This window comes from Heteronotia binoei, chromosome 2, assembly GCF_032191835.1.
Source record: "Heteronotia binoei isolate CCM8104 ecotype False Entrance Well chromosome 2, APGP_CSIRO_Hbin_v1, whole genome shotgun sequence".
NCBI classification, from domain to species: domain Eukaryota; kingdom Metazoa; phylum Chordata; class Lepidosauria; order Squamata; family Gekkonidae; genus Heteronotia; species Heteronotia binoei.
Genome location: NC_083224.1, coordinates 119,712,404 through 119,739,184, shown reverse-complemented (window position 1 = coordinate 119,739,184; position 26,781 = coordinate 119,712,404). Strand labels below are relative to the sequence as shown.

General features: G+C 47.0%; 1 pseudogene; it reads left to right on the top strand.

Annotated features, from left to right (window-relative positions):
• The window catches only part of LOC132567343 (FRAS1-related extracellular matrix protein 1-like), a 323,692-nt pseudogene that overhangs the window by 131,343 nt on the left and 165,568 nt on the right, over positions 1-26,781 (top strand).

The following is a 26,781-nucleotide window of genomic DNA, read 5'->3' as shown; positions in this document are numbered from 1 at the left end:
CACTGAGTAGTGCTTATCTGCTATTGTATTCAGCTTCGTTAATACCTTTTGGTTCATTGTTATATTGGTGGGCTATTTTCTGCGTGGGTGAGATCACCCCCCCCCCCAATTGACTGTCAGTATGGGTCCTAAGAAGGGGCAAGGGGGTTCCAAGGGTAAACAGCCCCTTAGAAGGGTTAGAAGAAATACCCTGGCGCCACGCCCTTGTGAAGAGGATGAGACCCGCACTAGGCGTGCCATAATTGAGCACTTGGGTGTGTTGGAGAAGCAACATGGTTTGGATCCAGTTAAGTCTGGGTTAGCGAAGGGCCGTAAGGTGGCTAGGACCTCCACCAGGGCTTTTGAACAGGAGGTTCTGGCTCAACTTTCTTCTTTACAGGACATGGCCGCTCGGAACGATGCTGCCGGAGGTCTGAGCCAGGAGCCAGCGGACAACAATTCTGAGTCGGAAGTTGACGATTCTCCCGATAGGGCAGGCCCCTCTAGGCCTGAAGGGGTTTCAACTCCAGTGGTATTGGTGGTTAATGTGGAGGAATCTGATGGCAAGCGGGGAAATCTTGGTAATACTGGCGGTTGACCCTGGGGAGGTTGGGGTTCCCCCTGCATGCCAGGCCTGACTGGCTCTACAGCCATGTTTGGTCTGGGTATTTTGGGCAGGTCCTCTGGCCTCGCTGTTGGGCCTGGGGCATGGGCATTGGCGCCTCAGGGGCAGCCTAGCCCCTGGGTTCACTCTCAGGTTGCTGCATTGCCAGCTGCGCCTTCTACTTCAAAGGGGGTTTCCACGCAGCAGTTAGCAGGCGGGATGTTGCCATGGGGGCAACAGCCTTATAATCATTGGCCGATGGGTTGGCCTGCCGCCCAGTGGGGGGGTTGGGTTACGCCCCCAACACCATTTGGCTCAGTCCCCTTTCAGTCCCACCCCTTTGGGGACATGACCATGCCGCTGGGCGACCATTTGACAGTTGCCACTAGGGAGAAGATACTGCATGGTAATTACATTGATGTCTTTAGCCTTCTGTATAGGGAGCTTGAGAAGAAGGATAAGGACGAGATGGATGAGAAGGACAAGGAGAAGCTCAAGCGGCATAAGGTTGATAGAAATTGGGCTAATTGGTTGCCTGGATTTTTTATATACGCAGGGGTGATAGCGAGGGCGTAGCCTTTACGGGCTGCCTCGCTGTTCCAATACTGTGACATCATTTACAAGTTTTATACGGACTTTTCTGGCGCAGTGTGGCTGCAGTATGACAAGGAGTTCCGTATGAGGGCGGCGTTAAATCCTGCAATTCCGTGGGACCAGATTAACCAACAATTGTGGCTACAGCTGATGTCCCCGGCTAAGCCTAACAGCGGTGATAGATCTGACAGTGGGCATTTGGTTAGTAAACAGGCTGGTACAGTTGGTCCCCGCGCTTCAGTGGGGCAGCCAGTTCAACCCCAACTGCTGTGTTGGGAATATACGTCGCAAGGTGTTTGTAACCGAAAAACGTGCAAGTACAAGCACGGGTGACCGCTGTGTGTGGGTTCGCATGCCTTGTCAGCGTGCAGCAGATCCAGTAGGGATCCAGCGTGCAGCAGATCCAGCGTGCAGCAGATCCAGAAGTCAGGAGGGAAGCAGTCAGGCGGGGGTAGTAGTACCCAGTCAGCTAATAAAGGGACCCAGCCCCATCAGGCTGGGGGTACTTTATGAGCTTTTGGCCAATTACCCTAGGGCTGTGGATAGGAAGTACCTTGCTGATGGTTTTTCTTTTGGGTTTCATATTCCATTCCAGGGCCCTAGGGGCCCTTGTATGGCAAAGAATTTACGTTCCATCCAGGGGATGGAGGAGGTAGTTCGTGATAAGATAGGTAGGGAGTGTGCGGAAGGCCGCGTTTGGGGCCCGTTTGATAGTCCGCCTGTTCCTAATTTAAGGGTTTCCCCTTTGGGTGTGGTGCCAAAGAAAGCACCGGGTGAGTTACGGCTGATTCACCACTTGTCTTTCCCAAAGGGGGCAGTGTCGGTGAATGATGCCATTCCCAACTATTTGTGTTTGGTCCGTTACACCTCCTTTGACCAAGCAGTCAAAGTGGTGCGGAGCTGTGGTGTTGGAGCGGAAATGGCAAAATGCAACATCAAGTCAGCATTTCGCCTGCTTCCAGTTCACCCCGATGACTTCGAGCTTTTGGGGTGTATGTTTGAGGGCAAATATTACATGGATAGGGCATTGCCTATGGTTGCTCGATTTTATGTTCTGCCTTCGAGCGTTTTAGCTCCTTTTTGGAATAGGCCCTACGTAATAGGACGGGGTCTGCCAATTCGGTTCACTATTTGGATGATTTTTTGTTTGTGGGTGAGGGAGTGTGCCCGGATGCTCCGTTTGTTCCTGCAGCTGGCTGAGGAATTGGGGGTCCCTCTGGCTCATGAGAAGACCGAGGGCCCTTCACGGGTCCTAACCTTCTTAGGTATTGAGTTGGATACAGTGAGGCAAGCTCACGGCTTCCCTCTGAGAAGGTCCAAGGTTTGCGTTTGAAGCTGGCAGCAGTAAAAGGTAAGTGCAAGAGTTCGCTGCTGGAGCTTCAGCAGATTGTTGGCCATCTTAACTTTGCATGCAAAGTAGTGGCTCCTGGCCGGGCATTTTTACGGCCTCTTTGTGACGCCATGGGTGGGTTACGTTTGCCTCATCATCGGATTCAGATTAGTCAAGGCATGCGTCAAGATCTGGAGGTCTGGGAGCAGTTTTTGTCTTCATTTAACGGTGTTTCGTTTTAGCGGGAAGACTTGAGGACTGAGGCTGATCTCCAGATTACTTCTGATGCAGCTGGTTCCTCGGGGTTTGGGGTATACTTTCGCGGCCACTGGTGCGCTGAAAGTTGGCCCAATGAATGGTTAGGGATGGAACTTTGCTGCAACCTTACATTTTTGGAATTTTTTCTGATAGTGGTTGCAGTTCAGTTATGTGGAACTGAGTTGGCCAATCATGTTGTGCACTTCTGGTGCGACAACTTGGCTGTGGTTCATATGATTAATACGCTGACTTCCAAATCTGTTCCTTTTATGGGCCTTGTTAGGGCATTTATGTTACAGTGTTTGCGACTGAACATTTTATTTCTTGCCAAGCATGTCCCAGGTGTGTGCAACGGAGTGGCAGACGCTCTGTCTCGCCAACAGTTCCGGCAACTTGCACCAGAGGCCGATCAGCGACCAGTACGGATTCCACCGGAAATGTGGAGGCTTGGAGAGTTGAGGCCGACTGGGAAATGCAGTTAACCCTGGCGCCCAGTACCAGGAAGGCTTATACTCATGCCGCCAAGCAGTTTCGCAATTTTAGGGAACAGGTAGGGTTGGGTTTGCAGTGGCCCATTCCAGATCAGCACCTCATGCAGTTCTGCGTTCATTTAAAAGGTAAGGGGCTGGTCGTTAAATCTATAAGGGCTAAGTTGGCTGCATTGTCATTTGACAGCAAGATTAAAGGCTTTGCTGATTACATGAGCGATTTTCAGCTGCGGAAGATGTTGGAGGGTTGGGCTCGTGAGCAGGGCCCCCGGCCAGATACTAGGCACCCCTTCTCTCCTTCTGTTTTAAGGGGCTTACGTGCTGTTTGGAAAGTAGTGTGTAAGTCTAAGTTTGAGACTATACTGTTTCATGCTGCATCTCTAACGGCCTTCTTTGGGGTGCTCAGAGTTAGCGAGCTTGTTTTTAGCTTGTGCCATGATTCTTCGGGTCGGGCCCTGCAGTCTCAGGATTTAAAATTTGAGGGCGAACAGGTATCCATCAGGGTACGGAGGTCCAAGACAGATCAAAAGCAGAAAGGGATTGTGATCACCTTGGGTCAGTGCCATGAGTGGGATATTTGCCCGGTTTTTGCATTAAAGCAGTATGTTGCTGCAAGGGGCGCGGAGCTGGGTCCCCTATTTTGTCATGCTGACGGGTCACCATTGACCAAGTTTCAGTTTTGGATGATCACCTCCAGGGCCCTGGATAAACTGGGGTTGGGAGGGGTCAGATTCGGTACCCATTCCTTTCAGATTGGAGCAGCTTCTACCACTGCTGCGATGGGGTACCCTGGACCTGTTATTCAACAGGTGGGCCTTTGTAGGTCTGCAGCTTATAAAAGTTATGTTCACCCACTGGACACCTGAGTGGGTCTGTCATGGGTGATCGTATTACCATTGCTCATTCAATTGGTTGTTTTCTGTTTCTTAGGTGCTGTGGTGCGGCTGGAACGGCGCAGGATTTTGATCATTGGCCACAGCATGGTGTTTTGGGCGGCCCACCAGGCTCGACGTTCGCCAATTGGATCCCAGTTGGGGCTCAGCGAGTGGGCCATCGTGGAGTGGCAGGACCGGCATGGCCTGCGGTGGGCTGGGCTCTTGCCACTCTTGTTTCAGGGGAGGAACGGTCCTCCGCCACATATTTTGGTTGTCCACCTTGGTGGCAATGACCTTGGCTTGTTGAAAGGGAGGGCCCTTTCGCTTCAGGCCATTGAGGACCTGCAGGTGATACAGAGCAGGGGGCCCGAGGTGCTGATAGTATGGTCCGCCATGCTGCCTCGCAGGGTTTGGAGGGCGGCATGGGATCCAGCTGGGATCGAGAGGGCCAGGTGGAAGGCTAACAGGGCAATTAAGAAGGCGCTCTGTTGAGGCCTGGGCATTTATCTGCTGCACCCTGCGATAAGAGTTAAGGTGGCTGACCTTTATTGGCAGGACGGTGTGCACCTGTCCGTGAAGGGTAACAGGGCATTTTTACATGAACTGCGGCTGGGGCTGCAGTTGGCTTTAGGCCAGCCGGTGGGCGCAATAGCCTAAGCTGAGGCTTGGCATTGTGGTGGCAGGATTTTTATTGGTTAGTTCAGGTAACCGGTGAGCACCCTCTGGTTATTCCCTGTTTTAGGGAATGTGGTGGGATGGAACGGCAAATGGGCTGCACGGCTCTTTGCTGGGAAGCCCGCTATAGGGTTCCTTTCCCTGGCAGGCTGCTCTGGAATACGGCGCCTGGCTGGTGGAGGGTATACCTGGGCTTTGCCGGCCTGGCATTAGCCGCTATCAAGTGGCTTCTGCCGGGGGCTGGGTGGCTCGCCCTGCTGGACAGGGAAGGGTCAGGCCTGTCCGGATAGTTAGGTTGCCCCATGCCGTTTTTGTGTTCAATAAAGTTGCCCTGTTTGTTTACCCATATATTGTGTTTGGCTCGTTCTTCCGACTGACGGGGGGGGGGGGGATACATCTTTTACCCCAGCTGTACATTTCAAAGTTACTCTCACCAATTTCAAGTCAGTTTGTTTCAGATTGCAAACTGAAGCTCTAGGGCAGGGGTGTCAAACTCATTTGTTATGAGGGCCAGATCTGACATAAATGAGAATTTGTCAGGCCAGGCCATGTCGGGCTGGGCCATGTGTGTACCTATTTAAGATTAGGTAGCAGAGATATAAACTTTTTAAAGGACACAGACAAACATGACTAAAGATTTTTAAAAAACTTAAAATAAAACATGCTTAAAACATTAGCACTTGTTGGTCTTAAAGGTGTTTTCTTTATATTTCTCCCATGGGATCCAGGGAACTGGGCAAAGGAAGCTGTGACTCTTTCCCTCCCCCCCCCCCCAGGGGACCAGGAGGGAAAGGAGCTTCAACCAAAGGAGAAAATCGATTTTGCTCTCTAGCTCCTGTGTGATTGAGCAAGCCTTGCAAAGCAAGCTGAGATGCAGAAGGAAGAAAGCAAGAGGGAGAAGGAAGCAGATGACATCCAGTTGCTCGGGGGCCTGATAGGAGCCCTCTGGGGGCCCCCAGGCTGCATGTTTGACACCCCTGCTCTAGGGCCTAGAGTCTAGGCATACTTACTTAGAAGTACTGACAATTACTTTGCGTTTGCGTTTGCAGAGCTGCTTCCATATTAGAGCATTTACTTATCTGCTCAGTTTATTAGGGAAATTAATGACTTCCTTTAAGCTGCAAGTGTAGTCCAAGCTCTGCTCATGACCTGAGTTTGATCCCGGCAGAAGCTGGGTTCAGGTAGCCGGCTCATGTTTGACTCAGTAAAATGAGTATCCAGCTTGCTGGAGGTAAAGTGCAAATGACTGGGGAAGGTAATGGCAAACCATCCTATAAAAAGACTGCCATAAAACCGTTGTGGAAGCAACATCACCCCAGAGTTGGAAATGACTGTCCTTGCACAGGGGTTTACCTTTACCTTTTTAGTAATGACCACAGAAAGTAGTTATTTCTTAAAGCTACAGGCAAGCTTCTATTTTTTAACCCTCCCAGCTTTTAAAAAAAGATTTCAGATTTTTGTCGAAACCTGGAGCTTTCCTCAAGCTTGTAAAAAGACCTGTCTTGTCTGTTCATGGCTCCAGTCTCTGGATTAAAGTATTCACAGGGAGGGCCACATTGTGAATTAGGTATATTGGTATTGCATACCAAAGATCTTTTGATAGGCCTTAAGCCAGCTCTTTGGAGATGGTACCATGTAAATGTTCCAGATAAATACATAGATAAATTTGCAGCATCTTCAGTTGATTAACAGAGTAATCCCCATGGCTTTTTTTGAGCCAGAATGCACTGGAACACCATTTCAGCTGGCTTTGGCAGAATTCCAGCTGCCTTCACTAGCTTTCCGGCTCCGCCTTGGCTCTGGTCGCCTGCTATACTCGGGGGCCAAGACACACCTGTGCAGCAGCCTCCCAGTGCCCAGGCTACCTGTTGTGTTCAGGGGGCCAGTGTCACTTGTTCAGCAGCCTCCTGGTGCCTGGGTCATCTGCCACACTTGGGAGGCCCAGCCACACTCAAGTGGCGGTCTCCCAGTGGCTAGGTTCACAGCTGGGGTAACTTCCTGAATGAAAATATGTGAAAAGAAATAAAATGCTATACTCATGTTGGTTTAACTTCAAAGCAAAAGAAATTTCACCTGGGAATATTCTGCACTTGGCTGTGGAATACCTAAAGATGAATAAAAGTTTGAGCATTTCTTAATATAATGCATTATTGGTGCATTTCAATCACAAATGTATGTATACATGTTTGAGCTGAAAAAGCACACTCAAATCTTCAGTAGGTGAGTGACCAATAACTGGAATCAGGCCTTAAAGAAAGTTATATTGAGTCCATTTCAGTTGGAAGTTTGAACAGAGTAATTTACTGGTGATTTGTATTTTAGCCCAGGCTAACCGGATCTTGTCAGATCTCAAAATCTTGGCAGGGTCAACACTGACTAGTATTTGGATGGAAGCCCTCCAAGGAATACCAGAGTCATGATGCAGAAGCAGGCAATGGCAAACTACCTCTGAAGGTCTCTTTCCTTGAAAACCCTTTGGACAGGGCTTTTTTTGAAGCAGGAACTCCTTCGCATGTTAGGCCACACACCCCTGATGTAGTCAATCCTCCAAGAGTTTACAGTAGGCCCTGTAATAAGAGCCCTGTAAGCTCTTGAAGGATTGGCTATATCAGGAGTGTGTGGCCTAATATGCAAAGGAGTTCCTGCTACAAAAAAGCCCTGCCTACAGAGTTGCCATAAGTCAGCTGTGACTTGACAGCAAAAATAATAATAATGATGAAAAGACCTTCTGCTCATTGCTGTAGTAGCAATAACTATACTAAGTACATCACTGTAATTCCTCCCATGCCTTTCTCCCTCTTCAAACAGAAATCAACTAACTGCATTTGAAAAAGAGAAAAAAAGTCACAGAATGCATCTAACACAAACCTGAACAAAAATAGAAACCTACCTACAAGATTCTTGTGAGGGTGAATATGGGACTTTTCATGTTATGAAATCCCCAACAATAATTTATATCGATACACATTCTTGTTTGCCTCCAAATCTTTTAACAGAGTCAGCTGAACTCCCCGCCCCCCCAGGGGAGGGACCTAGTTTCCTAATTCAGCTATGCAAGCAACCCTGGCAGAAGCCTCAAAGACCCATCCAGCTATGCGTGTGCACATGGTTATATGGGTGTGCATGTCCAAGGAAGATAAGACCTATGTTTGAAATCTAAAATACCAGTTGTTGTAGAAGACTGTTTTTTTTTACTAGGTTTTGATAAGGGAACTGGGGAATTTGTTTCTGTTGGAAAAGTGGTTGTGGGATGTAGAGAGTTCAGTGCAGAAGTGACCCAAGTCATATATTCAAATATGTTTCAAGGGAGGTTCACACAATGCTGTTGTTGCTATAGAATTAATAAGGAAAAACCAAATGCCTCAAGTTATGTATCATGAGTGTATGCATTCAATGCTTCAAAAACATGTCTGAACTGTCATTCATGGCATTCATACTTTATTTTAACATGCATATTAATAGAAACATGTAAAATGACTCAAAATGTTTTTAATAAATGCCTTTAAATCTTTTTAAATGCATGTACACAGCAAATATGAGAAAAATGTAGTTCTAATGCACTCAGACCTTATATGACAGGTGTGAACACCATCAAACTGGTTTGGGATCACTGATATCAGCTCCTGTTCCCAATCAGTATGTGTGTGGGGTTTTTTAAAAAACAATTTCTAATGGAATTGAACCAACATACCAGATGAGCCATGTAACTAGGTATCTGAATTGTTTAGACACATTGATTTGCTTCTTCATGACATGAAAGTAAACAATCTACAAATAGAGGAATGAAACAGCTCCAGACTCTTCAATATATGTTAGTTAAAATGCAAAATTACCCAGTGTGGGACATATGCAATATGGCTTCTTTTTAAATAAATAAATATGTGTGCATATGTTGGGGAGCATGCAAGGTAATGCTTTGCCAGGAGTCTGTGTTATTTCTTGTGTAACTCTCTGAAAGCAGAACTGGTATAAATTAATCGGGGTGCTCCTGTGAAACTATCCAATTGCAGGGGGAAATAGAGCTGAAATAAATTTGGGGAAATCTTAAGCATGTTTTCATAACCTGAACAAACTTTCAAATTTTCATGTTAATATTTAGAATGTATTAACTTTCCCAATTATTCAGAATTAATTTAATAAGTTCATAACATTATTGTCTTAAATACAGTAATTTAAATATTTAATTCCAAGTACTGAATTTCAAAAGCAAATTTGAAATTAATCTAAACTGTAGAAATATAGTTACATCTCAAAAAGCAGCATTTTTGAAAATGTTACAGAGGAAATTCAATTTTTGGAATTCTGTTACATAACCTCCTGTTGAAATCAATTGTAAGCATAGCTTCAAGCATTTCTTAATATCATTCTCTTTACTTCCTCCTCTGTACTCCTATTTGTGATAATTATTAAAAATAGGGTGGCTACAGTGTAATAAACCTCAGAACGCATGAATCAATTGATCTATAAGCTGCCTTTGCTGGAGTTGCAGTGGGTAAATGACTATGACTAAATCTATTTTAAAAAGTGGAATGGAGGCCTATGTTGAGAGTATAGGTGGGTAGGGAGGCTGGCTGATGTTGAATACACTCCCATAATGTATTGGGGAGGGAAACCTTTAGAAAACTGGTGGTGAACTAGAGAATAAAGATAGTTGAAGAACTAAAGATACAAAATGGAATTACAAAAAAACTTAGTTCCCTAATTGTCATACTGACCTTTCAATTTTTCTTTGATAAACTGACAAATGTCTTAGAACTATAAACTTTGCAGTAGCTTTAAAAGGTCCTTATAATTATTTAGTTGTCATTTCTGAAACTCATCTTTTCTTCTAGGTGATGGAAGGTGACATGAGTGCAATGGGCCCTGGTATTATTAACGTTGAAGATGATTATGTTTCACAAGATGTTCTGAGATTCTACATCAGTTCTCCACCTCATCATGGGCTAATACTCATTGGCATTTATGGTAGCAATATTAATCATTACAAGCAGTTATGCCCCACTGTTAGCCCCACCATTATAGACTATGATTCCTCTGGCTCTGTTGCCAGGCCCACATGGACTCTTAACTATAATGGACTTTAGTTTCTTAAACTCACAAGCTAACTGTCCTATGAACATTCAGTCTTGTTGGACTATAAACATTTGGGCCTTTGTGCCAACCTCAGTATGGACATTTGCTCTGCATGGGTCATGCAGCAGTGTTTCCAGCCAAACTTCATCCAGCTTCCTGCTTGTGCCTGTGACTATGTTGCACCTACCCAGTGTTGTGCCTGCCCAGCAAAGAGGACTCCAGTTCATGCTTCCCAGATGAGCTGCCCAGCCCTGCATGCAGCAACTGCACTCCTGTCATCCAGACAACAGCACTAGAAGCAGCCCTGAATAGAAGCCATTTTTCTGAGATGTCCCAAAACAACAACAGTCATTCCTGCAGACCTCCATACCAGGGAGATGTCCAGAACACATATCACATCCCTGAGGCCAGTGATGCTTTAGAGATGTTAATGAAGAAGCCAACAGTTAACAATACGATTGCTGCAACGACTTTCTACCTAACAAACGACTCTTCCTGCTGACCATCCAGGAAAGCGTCTGACACAATGCAACATCCTGGAAAATGATCCTTGACAACGACTTAATCTTGTCACATAGATTTCTTCTATTGTGTTAGTTATGGTGTCACAATAGTAAACAATTTGGCACTAAATTGCCCATTTAATTTTCTTTGTTTTTATGATGGTTTGCACTAGGTAAAACCATAATTGCCCATTAATCATTTTGTCAAAGCCAGGGAGCCATCTCTGGGGTGATGTCAGGCATTAGTTGACATTGTCTTAGGACACAAATTTGGCTATAGGAAGGTGGGGCTTTTTGCCAGTCTGGTGTGTCTCTTATGGTAACCCCCACCTTTGCTATTTGAGCCACCCCCAATTACCTGATCAGTATTGGGGCCCAATTACCTGATCAGTATGCTATTTCTGGGGATACGCCGGTCACTTCTTGCTCCCCCTTCTCTTATTGTCTTCGCTATTGGACTGTTCTTCTGGATTCTTCAAGTAAAACCCTGTCTGTCTTTTATCCCTTATATGCTCTCTATCAAATTTCCCCCTCTTTATTTTTTTTATTATATAATATTTATTATATTTAAATATCCTGCCCTTCTCTGACGGGCTCATAGCGGCTAACAGCAGTTGAAACAATTTGAAATGAAATCATTACAATAAGATCACATAAAATCATTGTGTGGTTTATTTTTCTTGTATGCTTGCTAATTTTTCTTAATAAAACCCCCTTTTAGACCACGGAAATCTCATTATTTCAAGAGGGCTCCTGGGTAGACTGACTCCTGTATACACAGGTTATTGACCCTGCGCATTTGCTATCTTTGCCCACCTCAATAAATTCCCCCATACCTTATCTGAGGGAAATTTGGCTAACATCACAGTGCTTCTTCAAGACTTACAGGGTCACCACTTTATCATGGATGAACTTAAACACGATATGTTTTGGGAACAATGTTGAAAATATAGCTATAAATGCACAAAGGTTTATATTTGAGCAGGGACAAATTGCAGCCACAAATGAAGACCTTGTCATGAGAGGAGTCATAGTAGCTACCAATCCGGCATTATCAGAATGATATCCCCAAGTGCAATGCTTTATTTTTTTTCTCATTGTAGTGAATGGCAGTCATATGAACAATGTAAAGGAGATGCACTTGGATATAGCATTTATGTATGAGTTAACTTGCTTCTACCCTTGGCAATCTTCATGTCTTAAACAGAAGACAAATTTTTGTCTCTCTCAACATTCCTCCCATTTGAAATCTGACTATTTTGTCTCATAGAATCCGGCCAACCAGCAGTCAAGAAGTGATTGCTGAACAAGGGTCCTTTGTGGGTGGGTTATGTATTGATTGCTTTAAAATGTACAGTCTGCCTTTCCCATAGATGCTTAAGCTAGCATGGAAATATGATATCAGAAAACCTGTCAATATCTTTTGGTGGTGCTCCTTCTACGTCTCCTTTCTCTTGTGGCTCAGGTAAGCCTCAAATTCCTTTTCAATCGGTCCCTGGAGGACTACATTGGGGAACATTTTGTCTGTTGCTTCTGTTCAGAACATAATTTATTAGGCATCCATCAGTAATTTGCTGCATTGTCCTATGAAACTATTTTCTTATTGCTAGTGAATCATCCTGCCTTTGCATAATAGGAATTATGCTACTTCTGGGGATTGGAAATCTATACTGTACAACTGAGCTGCCAGAGAAGGAGAGGCTAACAAATTGGAATGGGGTGGTGGTGGTACCGACACTGAGCAGGAAGCACTGGCACTGCAGGTCTGGTTTTAGCTTATACTTGGATCATTGTTATTGATAATGCAGCCTTATCTATCATCAGTGACCACTGAATTAAAACTAATAATACATTCAAACTACTATATAGCTCTGATGGACTTCCCCACCCTGACCCTGGATTCCTGATGATAGTCTAGTGTTAATCCCAATGGAATAAACTGATAGTTTTGAGCATCCCAAAAGACAACACTTAAAATTAAAGTAGATAGAGGTATTAATGTAAGATTTAGTAACTACATTGGCCTCCTTATATTGAATGAAGGTTTAAAATGTAGGCTTTTCATTTATTTGTTTTGTAGGGTTTTTTTTAATTACAGAGATTCCTATAATGCTTTTCTTATCAGGCAATCCAGAGGAAAACTGAACTAACTCATTAAAATATTCTATATAACAGCTGTAAAAGAAAAAGGTGATGCTGCTTCACCTTCATGAAATCTATGATGTCGGGGGAGGTGCAAAATGTTAAGTTTCCTAGGATAGCAAAGCACCTTGAGTTCGCCTGATCTTTGAGAGCTCATGGTGCCAATACACTGCTGCTTGACTTACATTAATTAAACTGGGTAAGAAACATGAATGCGTATTTCTCTGAACTTTTGCAGGCATGAGCTGGAAGAATGAAACAAAACCATAGTTTTCAATGTTTTAGAATACCCCCTTTTTAGCTTTTCAGGTAGCATCTGCAAGAAAGTAGATTTATATTATACTAGGAGTAAGGCCCATTGTGAAGAAAAATACAATGGGCTCTAGAAGGAGGCTCTGGGCAAGTGCCTGCCACCCTTGCTGTCTTCCCACTCACCCAAGTGAAGGCATTGATCCCCACCAACACCATCTCAAGGGGAGCTAATGTATGCCATCTAGAGAACACTTGTAAATCTGAGTGATCTCCAGTGTCTCCCCGGAAGGAAATGGCATTGTACCTGTCTGAGGTCCTATCCTTTCTCAAACCCCACCCTCTCCAGGTCCCACCCCTAACCTGGAGTTGGCAACCCTGTCTCCTTTCTTAATCTGCCCCTCTGACTTCAGCTTTCCATTGCCTTCCCGCTCTCTGCAGCTTCTACAGTGGGGGGGCAAAAGCAGTTTGCATAATTCTCCTCTCCCCCCATGTGATCTGAAAAAAACCCCTAAGAGGCAGGTTAGGCTGGAAGTCTATGCCTGGTCCAAAATCACCCAGTCAGCTTCCACAACAAGAACCTGGGTGTGGCAGATCCCACTCTGAAGCCCTAACTTGTATGCCGTCCTCAAATTCCACCACAGAATCTCAGGAATTTTCCACCATCTTCAAAAGGTACCACTAAAGGCCTCTGGGCAAGTGCCCCCCCCCCCCAACCTTGCTGTCTTCCCACCCACCCCAGTGAAGGTATGCGTTCACTACTCCACACACACACACACACACACACACACACACACACCAAGGGGAATTGATCTCTGCCATCTATTTGGATAGCAGTTGTAATTCTGAGTGATCTCCAGCCCTCACCTTGAGATTGGCAATGGTGATTCCTTGGGAGGAAACGCCTTTCCCTCAGAGGCCTATAGTGATCCCTTAGGAATTTCCCAGCAACCTGGAAAGGTACCACTAAAGGCCTCTGATTGAGTGTGCCCCCCCCCCCATCCTGGCTGTCTTCCCACCCACCCAAGTGAAGGCATTCACTACCCCCCCCCCCCGACCTCAAGAGGAGCTGACCTCTGCCATCTACCTGGAGAGCAGTTGTGATTCAGAGGCTGCTAACAGACTGTCATTTTGGGCCAACCCAGAGATGCCTCAGGGGGCGACCCAAAAAACCCCCTCCACATGCAAACATCTGGCAGGCGTACCGATCCCGTACTCACCCTGTCCTCTGGGCCGCTCCACCTGCCCCAAAAAGGCACCACATCAAAAGTGGTGCCTTTTCACTGGGGTGGCTTAGAAGCACCTGAAGAGCGCCTAGGGAGCCACAAATGGGACACGTGAGCATTCCAGATGCTCCCCTGGCACCCACAGCCTGCCCCTTTTTCCAGCACCATCTAGAAGCCCCGGGGTGCTTTATTTCCGGCCGGCTTGATTTGGGGCAGCTTTAAGTCACCCCAAACCAGCTGTCTGACATCACCCTGAGAGATCTCCAGCCCTCACCTAGAGATTAGCAACAGTGGTTCCCCAGGAGGAAAGGCCCTCAGAGGCCTATAGTGATCCCTTAGGAATTTCCCTCCAACCTGGAAAGGTACCACTAAAGGCCTTTGGGCAAGTGCTCCCCTCCAGCCTGGCTGTCTTCCCATCCACCCAAGTAAAGGCGCTCACTCTCCACCACCACCCCAACCCGACCTCAAGGGGAGCTGATCTGTGCCATCTATTTGGATAGCAGTTGTAATTCTAAGAAATCTCCCGTCCTTACCGGGAGATTGGCAACACAGGTTCCCCAGGATGAAAGACCTTTCCCTCAGAGCCCTGTAGTGATCCCTTAGGAATTTCCCACCAACCTGGAAAGGTACTACTAAAAGCCTCTGGGCGAGTGCTCCCCCCACCCCTGCCTGGCTGTCTTCCCACCCTCCCAAGTGAAGACATTCATTCCCCCCCCACCTCAAGGGGAGCTGATCTCTGCCATGTATCTGGAGAGCAGTTGTAATTCTGAGTGATCTCCAGCCCTCACCTGAAGATTGGCAACAGTAGTTGCCCAGGAGCAAAGACCTTTCCCTCAGAGGCCTGAAATGCCTGTAGTCATCCTTTAGGAATCTCCCACCAACCTGGAAAAATACCACTAACAGCCTCTGGGCAAGTGCCACCCCCACCCCACCCCAGCCTTGCTGTCAACCACCCACCTAAATGAAGGTATTAATTCCCCTCCCCACCCCAAGGGGAGCTGATCTCTGCCATCTATCTGGAGAGCAGTTGTAATTCTGAGAGATCTACAGCCCTCACATGGAGACTGGCAATAGTGGTTCCCCATGAGGAAAGGCCTTTCCCTCAGAGGCCTGTAGTGATGCTATAGGAATTTCCCACTAGCTTGGAAAGGTACCACTAAATGCCTCTGGGCATGTGCCCCCCCAGACTTGCTATCTTCCCACCCACCCAAGTGAAGGCATTAATCGCACACACACATACACACCTCAAGGGGAGCTAATCTCTGGCATCTATTTGAATAGTAGTTGTAATTCTGAGAGCTCTCCAGCCCTCACCTGGAGATTGGCAACACTGATTCCCATGTGGAAAGGCTTTTCACTCAGAGGCCTGTAGTGATCCTTTAGGAATTTCCCACCAACTTTTAAAGGTACCACTAAGGGCCTCTGGGCGAGTGCTCCCCCCCAGATTTGCTATTTTCCCACCCAGTGAAGGCATTAATTCCCCCCTACACACATACACACACCCCTCAAGGGGAGCTGATCTCTGCTATCTAGAATTTTCTGACCTGGAGCTGGCAACCCTGCAGCCTCTAAGGAAAAAGACAGTCTTTCTTCACAGTGTGTGTGGAGGGGGGGGCAGGGGGACCAAGCAGCTGACATCACTCTCCTCATTTCTCTCCTCCCTTTGATTGGAACACCCACCCTGTGAGGCTTCCCTATCTCCTTCTCAGACAACCATCTTGGGACAAGGCTGAGGGGAGAAGGGAGAGAGGGAGTGAAAGACAGTAAAGGTGGGAGAGGCATGCCCTCTGAGGTGGTGCCAGGCTCCCTGGCTATTGTACTGGCGTTCTGAGGCTGTGTGTGCTGGGAGGCCATCTGTGTGGGCTCTTTAGGGCCTTTGTGAGGCCCTAATCAGCTCTGCAGCCCTTTCTGAAGCCAGTTGACAGAGAAGAGCTAAGAGATGTGTCTCTCTCTGAGGTAAGACTGCTTCTGGCAGTTTGTTCAGCATTCCAGATAGGCTTCCCAACCCTCCTGCCCTGGCGGGGGACCCCAGGATTTCCACCCTCTTCCCCTGCTCCTCAAAAAAATGGAAGCGGGGGGAGGGGGGAAACGGCGCCAAGGAGCGCTGCGAGCCGCCCCATCTAGGAGCGGGCGGCCGCTGCGCTGCTGCCGCCTCTTCTCCGCTCACTGTAAATGCTCCTCCTCCTTGACTCGCTCGGCGTCCTCCTCCTGCTGCTGCTGCTGGTGGCGTCGGGGGCTGCCGAGGAGGATGCTGGGGGTGAACAGATCAACAGCGGGGGTTGGGGGGGCACCTGCGCTCCATGTGCTCCTCGTCGGTGCGCTATGGGCGCAATGGGCAGGGCGCGGAGACCTTCTGCTACGGCTGGCCGCAGCGCTCACGCACCCTCAAGCCTTGAGTGACATATTCCATCCAATCTTTTAAATATCACCTTTCTGTGGGAAATTCTTGGGTGCTCAATCACCCACATATGGGATTCAATAGAGGCGTTGTTCCAGGTCATCCTGGGCTGCACAATACAGGAAAAAAATACTCAAGTCATGGAGGACTAGAACATCTGAATAGCCATGGTGTGTGGCAACCTCAGCAAGGATTGGTATCAAGTGTTCCCATTGTGTAACTCCTTGGCCCAGTTGTGTGATGTCCAGTGTCCCCAGTAGCTCAGGCTCCAAACCTCATCCAAACTTTCCTGTGTGGTGCTTCCTCCAGTGCATGATGTTTGAGTTCTCAGACTCATAGTGCTTTTCCTTCTGTGAGCTGCAACTAGAGAAACAAATGAGTTAGAAGCAGGCACCATGTGTGGGTTGAATGCAGGGACCACCACCCTTTCAGTTTTGTATCTAGAACTGGGCAGCCCCCAGGATACCACTGAAGGGGCACCCCCCAGTCCTGGACAAATGTGTCGCAAAGTCAGATAATTAAAGAACAATTGAGGCTAGCATAGCCTGGTCTACTGAACAAAACTGAATTCTAATAAGAGGCTGCTAGTCTAGATGTATTAGCAAGGAACCATGCCCATCTGGATGGATGTCAGAAAAATACCCTGATAGCTCTTGCTGGCCATGGACCCACTCCCCAGCCCTGAGGGTCCAAAAGAAAGCTGGGCCAAAAGCTGTTTGAAAAGCTTCCCTTTGTGGTGTGAAAGGAGGATGGTGACAAGGGGTGTGGCAGATGTGACCTATGAACCCATAATTTAGGGTTCTCTATGGTCGTTTTCGCACTCACCTCCAGCCGGCACGACCCCCCTCTTCACCGCGCAGGATCTGCGTGGATTTCGCACTAAATGCCGCGGAGCAGCTGGAAGAGCCGGAAACTCCCGGCGCAAAAGCCGCTCAAACGTAAACCGCCAAAAAGCAGTTTCCGTTTGCACGGCTTTTGCGATGGGAGTTTCTGGCTCTTCTGGCTGCTCCGCGGCATTTAGTGCGAAATCCGCGCAGATCCTGCGCGGTGAAGAGGGGGGTCGCGCCGGCTGGAGGTGAGTGCGAAAACGACCTATTTGATTAGGTTACTGGCACCATTTTGGTCAGGTGTGCTAAGCCCCTGGAAGTCCAAGTCTTCAAAGACTCAACTGGCTCTGTAAGATGCACAGGGTTTTTTAAAGCTATTGGCCTTGCTAAAGAAGGAGATCATTGCATGTTCAAGGTCACGGGGATGTATCTGCATTCCATAAGAAAACATCAGATATTGGTTCATGAATGTCTATGAGATGGGCCAGCTGCACAAAATGCTGATATAATGAAGCCAAAAAGAAGAAAATCTTTTGTGACCCTTGGGTGGTGGATAGAGGGTATTCCAGCTGCAGGCCTGGCCAAACATCCCAACATGCTTAGACTTAGGGTTGCCAGCCTCCAGATGGGGCCTGGAGATTCCTTGTTTTAGCAGCTGATCCCCAGCTGGCAGACACCAGCTCCCCTGGAGAATATGGCTGCTTTGAAGGGCATTGTACTATACTGAGGCCCCTCCCCTCCCCAAACCCCACCCTCTCCCAGACCCGCCCCCAAAGTCTCCAGGTATTTTCCAACACAGATGTGGCAAAATTACCGTGATTGGCATGATAACTCTGCATGCCAAATTTATTTATTTATTTATTTATTTATTTATTTATTTATTTATTTATTTATTTATTTATTTATTTATGTTATTATATTTATGTTATTAAACAGCCCTGTGATGCAGAGTAGTAAAGCTGCGGTACTGCAGTCCTAAGCTCTGCTCACGACCTGAGTTCGATTCCGGCAGAAGCTGGGTTCAGGTAGCTGGCTCATGGTTGACTCAGCCTTCCATCCTTCCGAGGTCGGTAAAATGAGTACCCAGGTTGCTGGGGGGGAAGTGCAGATGACTGGGGAAGGCAATGGTGAACCACCCCGTTAAAAAGTCTGCCATGAAAACATCATGATGCAACATCACCCGAGTCGAAAATGACTGGTGCTTGCACAGGGGACTACCTTTACCTTTATTTATGTTATTATATTTATATCCCACCCTCCCCTAACAGGCTCAAGGTGGCCAACAACAGTTAAAACGACATAGAAATAAAAACAGAATCAAAATAAAACAATTTCATACATACAGTTACAATCCTTAAAATCCAAGATGGCAACAATATTGCTAGTTATTATATAGCGCTACATGTGTTGATGTTGTTTGGCACAGTTAGGTGACCTAATTGCTATGTGTGTCCTGAAGTGTGCATCCTAATTGCTCTGTATGTCCCAAAGTGCATGTAGTGAGAGACCCAGATACTTGAGCTTTGTGGTTGGGCCTTTGATCCTTTCTTTTGCTAACAGGACTGCTCCTCCCTGGCCAAACTGATAAAGCAGACTTGGTGCACTTATTAGAGTCCTTTGTGTCCCTAAGTACAAAATCTGATCACCACACCTCAAAAAAGATATTATAACATTGGAAAAAGTCCAGAAAAGGGCAACTAGAATGATTTAAGGGTTGGAATGCTTTTTCTATGAAGAAAGGTTAAAACGTTTGGGGCTCTTTAGCTTGGAGAAACATCAACTGAGGGGTGAGATGATAGAGGTTTACAAGATTATGCGTGGGATAGAGAAGGTAGAGAAAGAAGTACTTTTCTCCCTTTCTCACAATACGAGAACTCGTGGACACTCAATGAAATTGCTGAGCAGTCAGGTTAGAATGGATAAAAGGAAGTACTTCTTCACCCAAAGAGTGATTAACAAATGAAATTCACTGCCACAGGAGGTGGTGGCGGCTACAAGCATAGCCAGCTTCAAGAGGGGATTGGATAAACATATGGAGCAGAGGTCCAAATGTCAAATGCTGCCAGAATACTGTGGGTTAGGGAGAATCAGGTTGAATTGCACTGGTCTAGTAATGCAGGCTGAAGATTTATGTCAGACTGTCGTGGCATAAAGTTTGCTAGTGTTATTGGCAGTCTAAGAATTCCCAAATAATTCCCTACATTAAAAGCTTAAGCTTCTTAAAAGCGTCAAGCACATGGATTCATACAAATCTACTCTGTAGCCACTGATTTCATATCTAGACAAATTCTACAAAGGTTCTCCTGTTTTTAATGCCCAGTATACAAGGGTTATCTGCTTTTAATTGGTAGTAACACACCATACAAATGGAATTTCTGTGTCATGGAGGTCCTCATTTATTTCAGTGCATGCAGAGGAGTCTGATCTACATGTGTTTTCCTTTGTGTCCAGATCATCCATCCATTTATGGATCTGAAAAGTCCTGAATAATCTGTTCTGTGTTCACATCAGAGCTCTGTATTTATTAACCACAGCATCATCAATGTACAAGGCCTTTACAAAGCAACTTCAACAAATAAAGGGAGATAAGTCATAAGAACGTAAGAGAAGCCATGTTGGATCAGGCCAATAGCCCATCCAGTCCAACACTCTGTGTCACACAGTGGCCAAATATATATATACACACACACTGTGGCTAATAGCCACTGATGGACCTCTGCTCCATATTTTTATCTAACCCCCGCTTGAAGCTGGCTATGCTTGTAGCAGCCACCACTTCCTGTGGTAGTGAATTCCACATGTTAATCACTCTTTGGGTGAAGAAGTACTTCCTTTTTTTCTGTTTTAACCTGACTGCTCAGCAATTTCATTGAATGCCCACTTCTTGTATTGTGAGAAAGGGAGAAAAGTACTTCTTTCTCTACTTTCTCCATCCCATGCATTATCTTGTAAACCTCTATCATGTCACCCCACAGTCAACATTTCTCCAAACTAAAGAGCCCCAAGCGTTTTAACCTTTCTTCATAGGGAAAGTTTCCAAACTTTTAATCATTCTAGTTGCCCTTTTCTGGACTTTTTCCAATGCTATATCTTTTTTGAGGTACGGTGACCAGAATTGTACACAGTATTCCAAATGAGACCGCACCATCGATTTTTACAGGGGCATTATGATACTGGCTGATTTGTTTTCAATTCCCTTCCTAACAATTCCCACCATGGCGTTGGCCTTTTTTATTGCAATCGCACACTGTCTTAGCATTTTCAGTGAGTTATCTACCACGACCCCAAGATCTCTCTCTTGGTCAGTCTCTGCCAGTTCACATCCCATCAACTTGTATTTGTAGCTGAGATTCTTGGCCCTAATGTGCATTACTTTGCACTTGGCCACATTGAACCTCATCTGCCACGTTGAGGCAGATGTGCATTACTTTGCACTTGGCCACATTGAACCTCATCTGCCCACTCACCCAGCCTCAACAGATCCTTTTGGAGTGCCTCACAATCCTCACAATCCTCTGGTTCTTACCACCCTGAACAATTTAGTCTAATCTGCAAACTTAGCCACTTCACTATGGAGAGCCAGTTTGGTGTAGTGGTTAAGTGTGAGGACTCTTATCTGGGAGAACCGGGTGTGATTCCCCACTCCTCCACTTGCACCTGCTGGAATGGCCTTGGGTCAGCCATAGTTATCACAGAGGTTGTCCTTGAAAGGGCAGCTGCTGTGAGAGCCCTCTCCAGCCCCACCCACCTCACAGGGTGTCTGTTGTGGGGGAGGAAGGTAAAGGAGATTGTGAGCCGCTCTGAGACTCTTCGGAGTGGAGGGCGGGATATAAATCCAATATCTTCTATCTTCTTCTACTTACTCCCAACTCCAAATCATTTATGAACAAGTTAAAAAGCATGGGACCCAGTACTGAGCCCTGCGGCACCCCACTGCTTACGGTCCTCCACTGCCAAGACTGCCCATTTATACTCACTCTCTGCTTCCTATTAATTAGCCATTTTTTGATCCACAAGAGGACCTGTCCTTTTACTCCATGACTCTCGAGCTTACTAAGGAGCCTTTGATGAGGAACTTTATCAAAAGCTTTCTGGAAGTCAAGGTAAGCAACATCTATCGGGTCTCCTTTGTCCACATGTTTGTTCAAAGAACTGTAACAGGTTAGTGAGGCAAGATCTTTCCTTACAGAACCCATGCTGAGTCTTCCTCAATAACTCGTGTTCATCAATGTGCCTACTCATTCTGTCCTTGATAATGGTTTCTACCAACTTTCCCGGTATTGAAGTCAGACTGACTGCCCTGTAATTTCCCGGCTCTCCTCTGGAACCCTTTTTAAAGATGGGGGTGACATTTGCTACCTTCCAATCCTCAGGAATGGAGGCAGATTTCACTGAAAGATTACAGATTTTTGTCAGGAGATCCACAAGTTCAACTTTGAGTTCTTTCAGAACTCTTGGATGTATGCCATTTGGACCTGGTGATTTATTAGATTTTAATTCGTCTATCAGTTGTAGGACCTCCTCTCTTGTTGCCTCAATCTGACTCAGGTGTTTCAACACCCCTTCCAAAATAAGTGGTTCTGGAGCAGGCAAACACTTCTCATCTTCCACAGTGAAGACGGAGGCAAAAATGCATTCAGCTTCTCAGCCATTTCCCTATCCTCCTTCAGTAATCCTTTGACCCCTTGGTCATCCAAGGGCCCCACTGCCTCCCTGGCTGGTTTCCTGCTTCTAATATATTTGAAGAAATTTTTATTGTTGGTCTTTATGTTTTTTGCAATATGCTCCTCAAAGTCCCTTTTTGCCTGCCTGATCACAGTCTTGCATTTGATTTTCCACTGTCTGTGTTCCTTTTCATTAATCTCACTTGGACTAGCTTTCCACCCCTTAAAGGAGTCCTTCTTACCTTTTACAGCTTCCATTACTTTGTTTGTTAAACATGCAGGCCTTCTTTTATACCTGTTTGTGCCTTTCCTAATTTGTGGTATATATTTTATCTGAGCTTCTAGGATTGTAGTTTTAAATAGCCTCCAAGCTTCTCCAAGGGTTTTGACTGTATTTACCTTTCCTTTCAGTTTCCTCTTTACATGCCTCCTCATCTCAGAGAATTTACCCCTTTTAAAGTTAAACGTGGTTATGCTGATCTTTTGGGGCAACTCTCTATTTATACAAATGGTGAAATCAATAACATTATGGTCACTGCTCCCAAGTGGTGTGATCACTTTTACATCTGTCACCAAGTCTTGGGCATTACTTAGGACCAAATCCAGGATTGCCCCACCCCTGGTAGGTTCAGAGACCATCTGCTCCATAGCACAGTCATTGAGAGCATCTAGAAATTCAATCTCTTTCTCTTGACCAGAACACATATTGACCCAATCAATCTGCGGATAGTTAAAATCACCTATGACGACACAGTTTTTACATCTAGCCACTATCTTTAAGCCTTCCATCATATTATAATCATCCTCTATCTTTTGATTTGGTGGGCGATAACAAACTCCCATAGTTAAATTTCCTTTTGGGCCCTCTATTTCAACCCAAAGCATTTCTAAAAGTGAATCTAATTCTCTGACCTCAGTCTTACTGGACCCTATGCCCTCTCTGACATACAGAGCCACCCCACCTCCAACCCTTCCCTGCCTATCCTTCCGATATAACTTATAACCAGGAATCACCGTGTCCCACTGATTCTCCTCATTCTACCAAGTTTCTGAAATTCCCACAATGTCTATGTTTTTCCCCAACACTAAGCATTCCAACTCACCAATTTTACTTTGAACACTTCTAGCATTTGTGTACAAACATCTATAATTTCCCAGGCAAGCTAGGCCCACCACCTTCCTCCTGCCGTCTCGAGACTCTGGCAGGCAGTCCATTCTGTTTGTCACCATCTCATTGGACAACTCTGATCCATTACCCGTTAGAAAAGTAACAGCTAAGCCTTCATCTCTTTGAGATGAGTCCTCCCGAACCAGAGACATTTCATCTCCTGTCGGCTTTCCCCCAAGATTTAGTTTAAAAACTGCTCTGCCACCTTTTTGATTTTAAGCTCCAGCAGCCTGGTTCCATCTGGGGTCAAGTGGATATGGTCTTTTTTGTACAGCTCCCACTTGCTCCAGAAAGTGTCCCAGTGCCTAAAAAACTTAAACCTTTCCTCCTTACACCATCGTCTCATCCACACATTTAGACTTCTAATTTGTTCCTGTCTCTCCAGCCCTGCACATGGAACAGGTAGCACTTCTGAGAAGGCTACCTTGGAGGTCCTGGCCTTAAGTCTCCTGCCTAGCAGCCTAAATTTTTCCTCCAGGACCTCATGACTGCATTTCCCCACATCGTTGGTGCCAACATGTACCACGATCACTGGCTCCTCCCCAGCACTTTCTATCGGTCTATCTACTACATGCGTAATGTCCGCTACCTTCACACCAGGCAGGCAAGTCACCATACGGTCAGTATGTGGTTTTGCCACCCAGCTGTCTATTTGCCTAAGGATCGAATTACCAACTACTAAGACCCCCCCTCTCTCCCTGCCCAGGGATAGTTCCTTGCCGCGAAAGGAGTCCAGCTCATCAACTGAAGAAGAGGTCCCTTCTGAGGGTGCATTCCCCTTATCCTCAGCCTGGTGCCCTGTTCCCTTTTGACCCTCATGCTCCCTGGCATCAACGGGGCTGCCACGTTCAGAGCAGGACTCATCTAACACGTCCCCGAGAGTCTTTTCCGAGTGCCTAACTGACTATCTCTGCTTCTCCAGGTCAGTCACCTCAGCCTCAAGGGTACGAATCACAGATTTGTGTTTACCAATCCATTAAAATCACAATTTCAACACAATACAGTAATGGTCTTTGTAAAATGGTTCCCCAGAGTATAGCTTTGGTCATTAGATGATAAGCCTGTAGAACAAGTTTCAAGTTTTAGATATCTGGGGGTATACTTCCAGGCAAGTGGTGCAAGATCATGCAATATGAATGCAATTATATTAAAAGCTAACAGGAGCATGGGGGCAATCAAAAAAAAAATTTGGCACAAGAGTGGCCGATGTGTAATAGCAGCCCTCAGGTTGTTTAAAGCCAAAGCATTTAACCAACTTACATATGGTGCCCCAATTAATATCACCACAAAACACAAAAGGTTGGAAAAGGGTGGAAATTGTTCAATCTAAATTTTTGCGTTCAATTTTTCAGATACCTCAGGGCATTCTGAATGCCTTGATTTGGATCGAAACTGATATGATCTCAGTGGAGGTGAGGCTTTGGATCGTGACCATACAGTATTGGCTGAAAATAATTTTTTTCTCTAAGAGGGCAACAAGCTCAATCTTCCAAGATATCTCAATTCCACCATGGCTTAGGGTCATAGAGGAAAAACTTCCCTATTTTGGCGTTACAAAACAATATATTAGCTCTCTTACATACGATAAAGCCAGAGAGCTGGTGAAACAGCGAATATCAGATATTGCCAGACAGAATTCGGCCCCCACCCAGCTGAGCGACCAATCGGCTGCGTTAGGCTGGGGGCCATCCATTGCCTCCCCGGAAGAAGGAGACAGTGGACTCTTCTTATGTAGGCGGGGGCGTGGGTGGCCTTATAAGCCCGGCCCCGCCTCCAGTGGCGCAGTTTGAATTGCACTCTCGGCCTGATCAGCCGCACATCAGTTGTGCGGTCTGTGGGCCCTGAGTGTGTGCAGGTTTTTTCGGCGTGTTTTACACGCCAGGGGGTAGTTCATGTTGGGCAGTGGCGCGAGGAGCCGCGGCCCAGCTGATTTCCCCCCTCCCGTGGGGGTTGACTTCCAGAGGCCCTCAAGGGGATTTTGGGCCGTGTTTGCCGGGGCGGCGGCAAGAGGAGCTGTGGCCCAGCTGATTTCCCCCCTCCCGTGGGGGTTGGCTTCGGTGTATCGGTGGACGCAGGCCTGTTTAAAGGTTTGGCGGACCAGCGGCTGCTGGTCCGGAGGGCCCTAGACAGGCTGTGGACCTGGGGCAGGACCTCCGCCTGGTGGGCAGAGGCCCTCAAGGGGATTTTGGCAGTGTTCGCCTGGGCAGCGGCGGGATGAGCCGCAGCCCAGCTGATCCCCCCCGATGGAGGCCAGCTTCGGCTGCGTAGCGGGGGAAGCGGTGTGCATCAGAGGCCCGTGGGATGGGCTGCCGGACCAGCGGCCGCTGGTCCGGATAGGTCCCAAACATGCTGTAGTGCTGGGCGGTACCTCGGCTTGGCATGCAGAGGGCCCCGGGTTTTTGTCCCGCGTATCTCTTGTTAAAGGGACCTTGGGCCGGGGATGCGGAGAGCCGCCTCCAATCTAAAAGGGGGAGGCTTTAATGTATCCCCCCCCTTCAACTCACATTAGGCCTTACCCAGATGGCCAATGGTGAGTCCGGGTGTGGGTTTTGATCAATGTTTTTTGGGATGGTCCGGGCTGGCCTGGGTTTCAGCGGGTCTCGGAGGTTGAGCAGTGTGGTCCCTGTTGGTTGCTCAGATGGGAGAAAACGAAGGAAGTTCACGACCGCTATGCCGAGGCAGGAGTGGCAAACTACATTTATATTAAGGTTGGATGGGTGGGTGTAGACATAGTTGGCAGAGCCCCCACCCCCACCCCCCGTTTGCACCTTACGTGTTGTGCTAGCTCAGCATTTATTGAGGGGCTTGTGCCATTTTGCCTGTAGGTTTTGCATTACATGTGCCTGGGATAGGACACAGGGCCGCCCATGTGGGCGGTGGCACACCCTATGTGTTCAACATGGCCCAGTAGTAGAGCATCTGCGTGGTAAGACGAGGGTCCGCCCTACCTGGGCAGACCGGGAGGGTTTAGTCTCTTGGATCTCGGTAGGTAAGTGGTTGTCTCCGGGACCTCCTTGAACACCAGGGTTGGGAGGGCGGCGGCAGGTTTTTTATTCCACCGCCGCGCTGTATATCCCCTAGCCCCCTATAGGTGTTTGTTCCCAGGGGTCGCCATGTATTCCGGAGGCTTAAACACTTGATACTGTAAACCCCTGGCTTATTCATAAAAGGGTCCATGTAATAGGTGTGGTATACTTCAACCTGGGACCCGGAGAGCTGCTGCCAGTTTGGGTAGACATTGCTGATTTTGCTGGACCAATGGTCTGATTCAGTATATGGCAGCTTCATAGGTTCAGATGTTTAGGGCCTTTAGGGTTGACATCGAAGCAGTTCAGCGGTTCTCCTCCCCCCTTTTTTCTTGGCACCCGAGTTCGGGGTGTTGGCAGGCGAAGCGTTGGCGGTCTGGAGCGCCCCCGCAGGGTTTGCAGATAACCGCCCCCCCCCCCTTGGTAGCCTGTGTGGGCTGTGCAACAGTGTGGGGGTCAGAGGATTCCTCCTCTCCCCCCCGGTCCCTTATAGCACAGTGGCTTTTCACGCGCCACTCTTCTGGGAGCTGTCTATGCCGCTGGGTGTTCACCTTACAATGCTAGGGTGAAGAATTTAAAGGGAAATACGTAAAAGTTTGGCGCAGGTTTTAATGTCCATTGTGTGGTGGCCCCCAGGGCTTCATGGCCCATAATAGATCCGGGCCATAAAAGGCTGACAAGCGGCCTGGGGGGGCGGGCCCA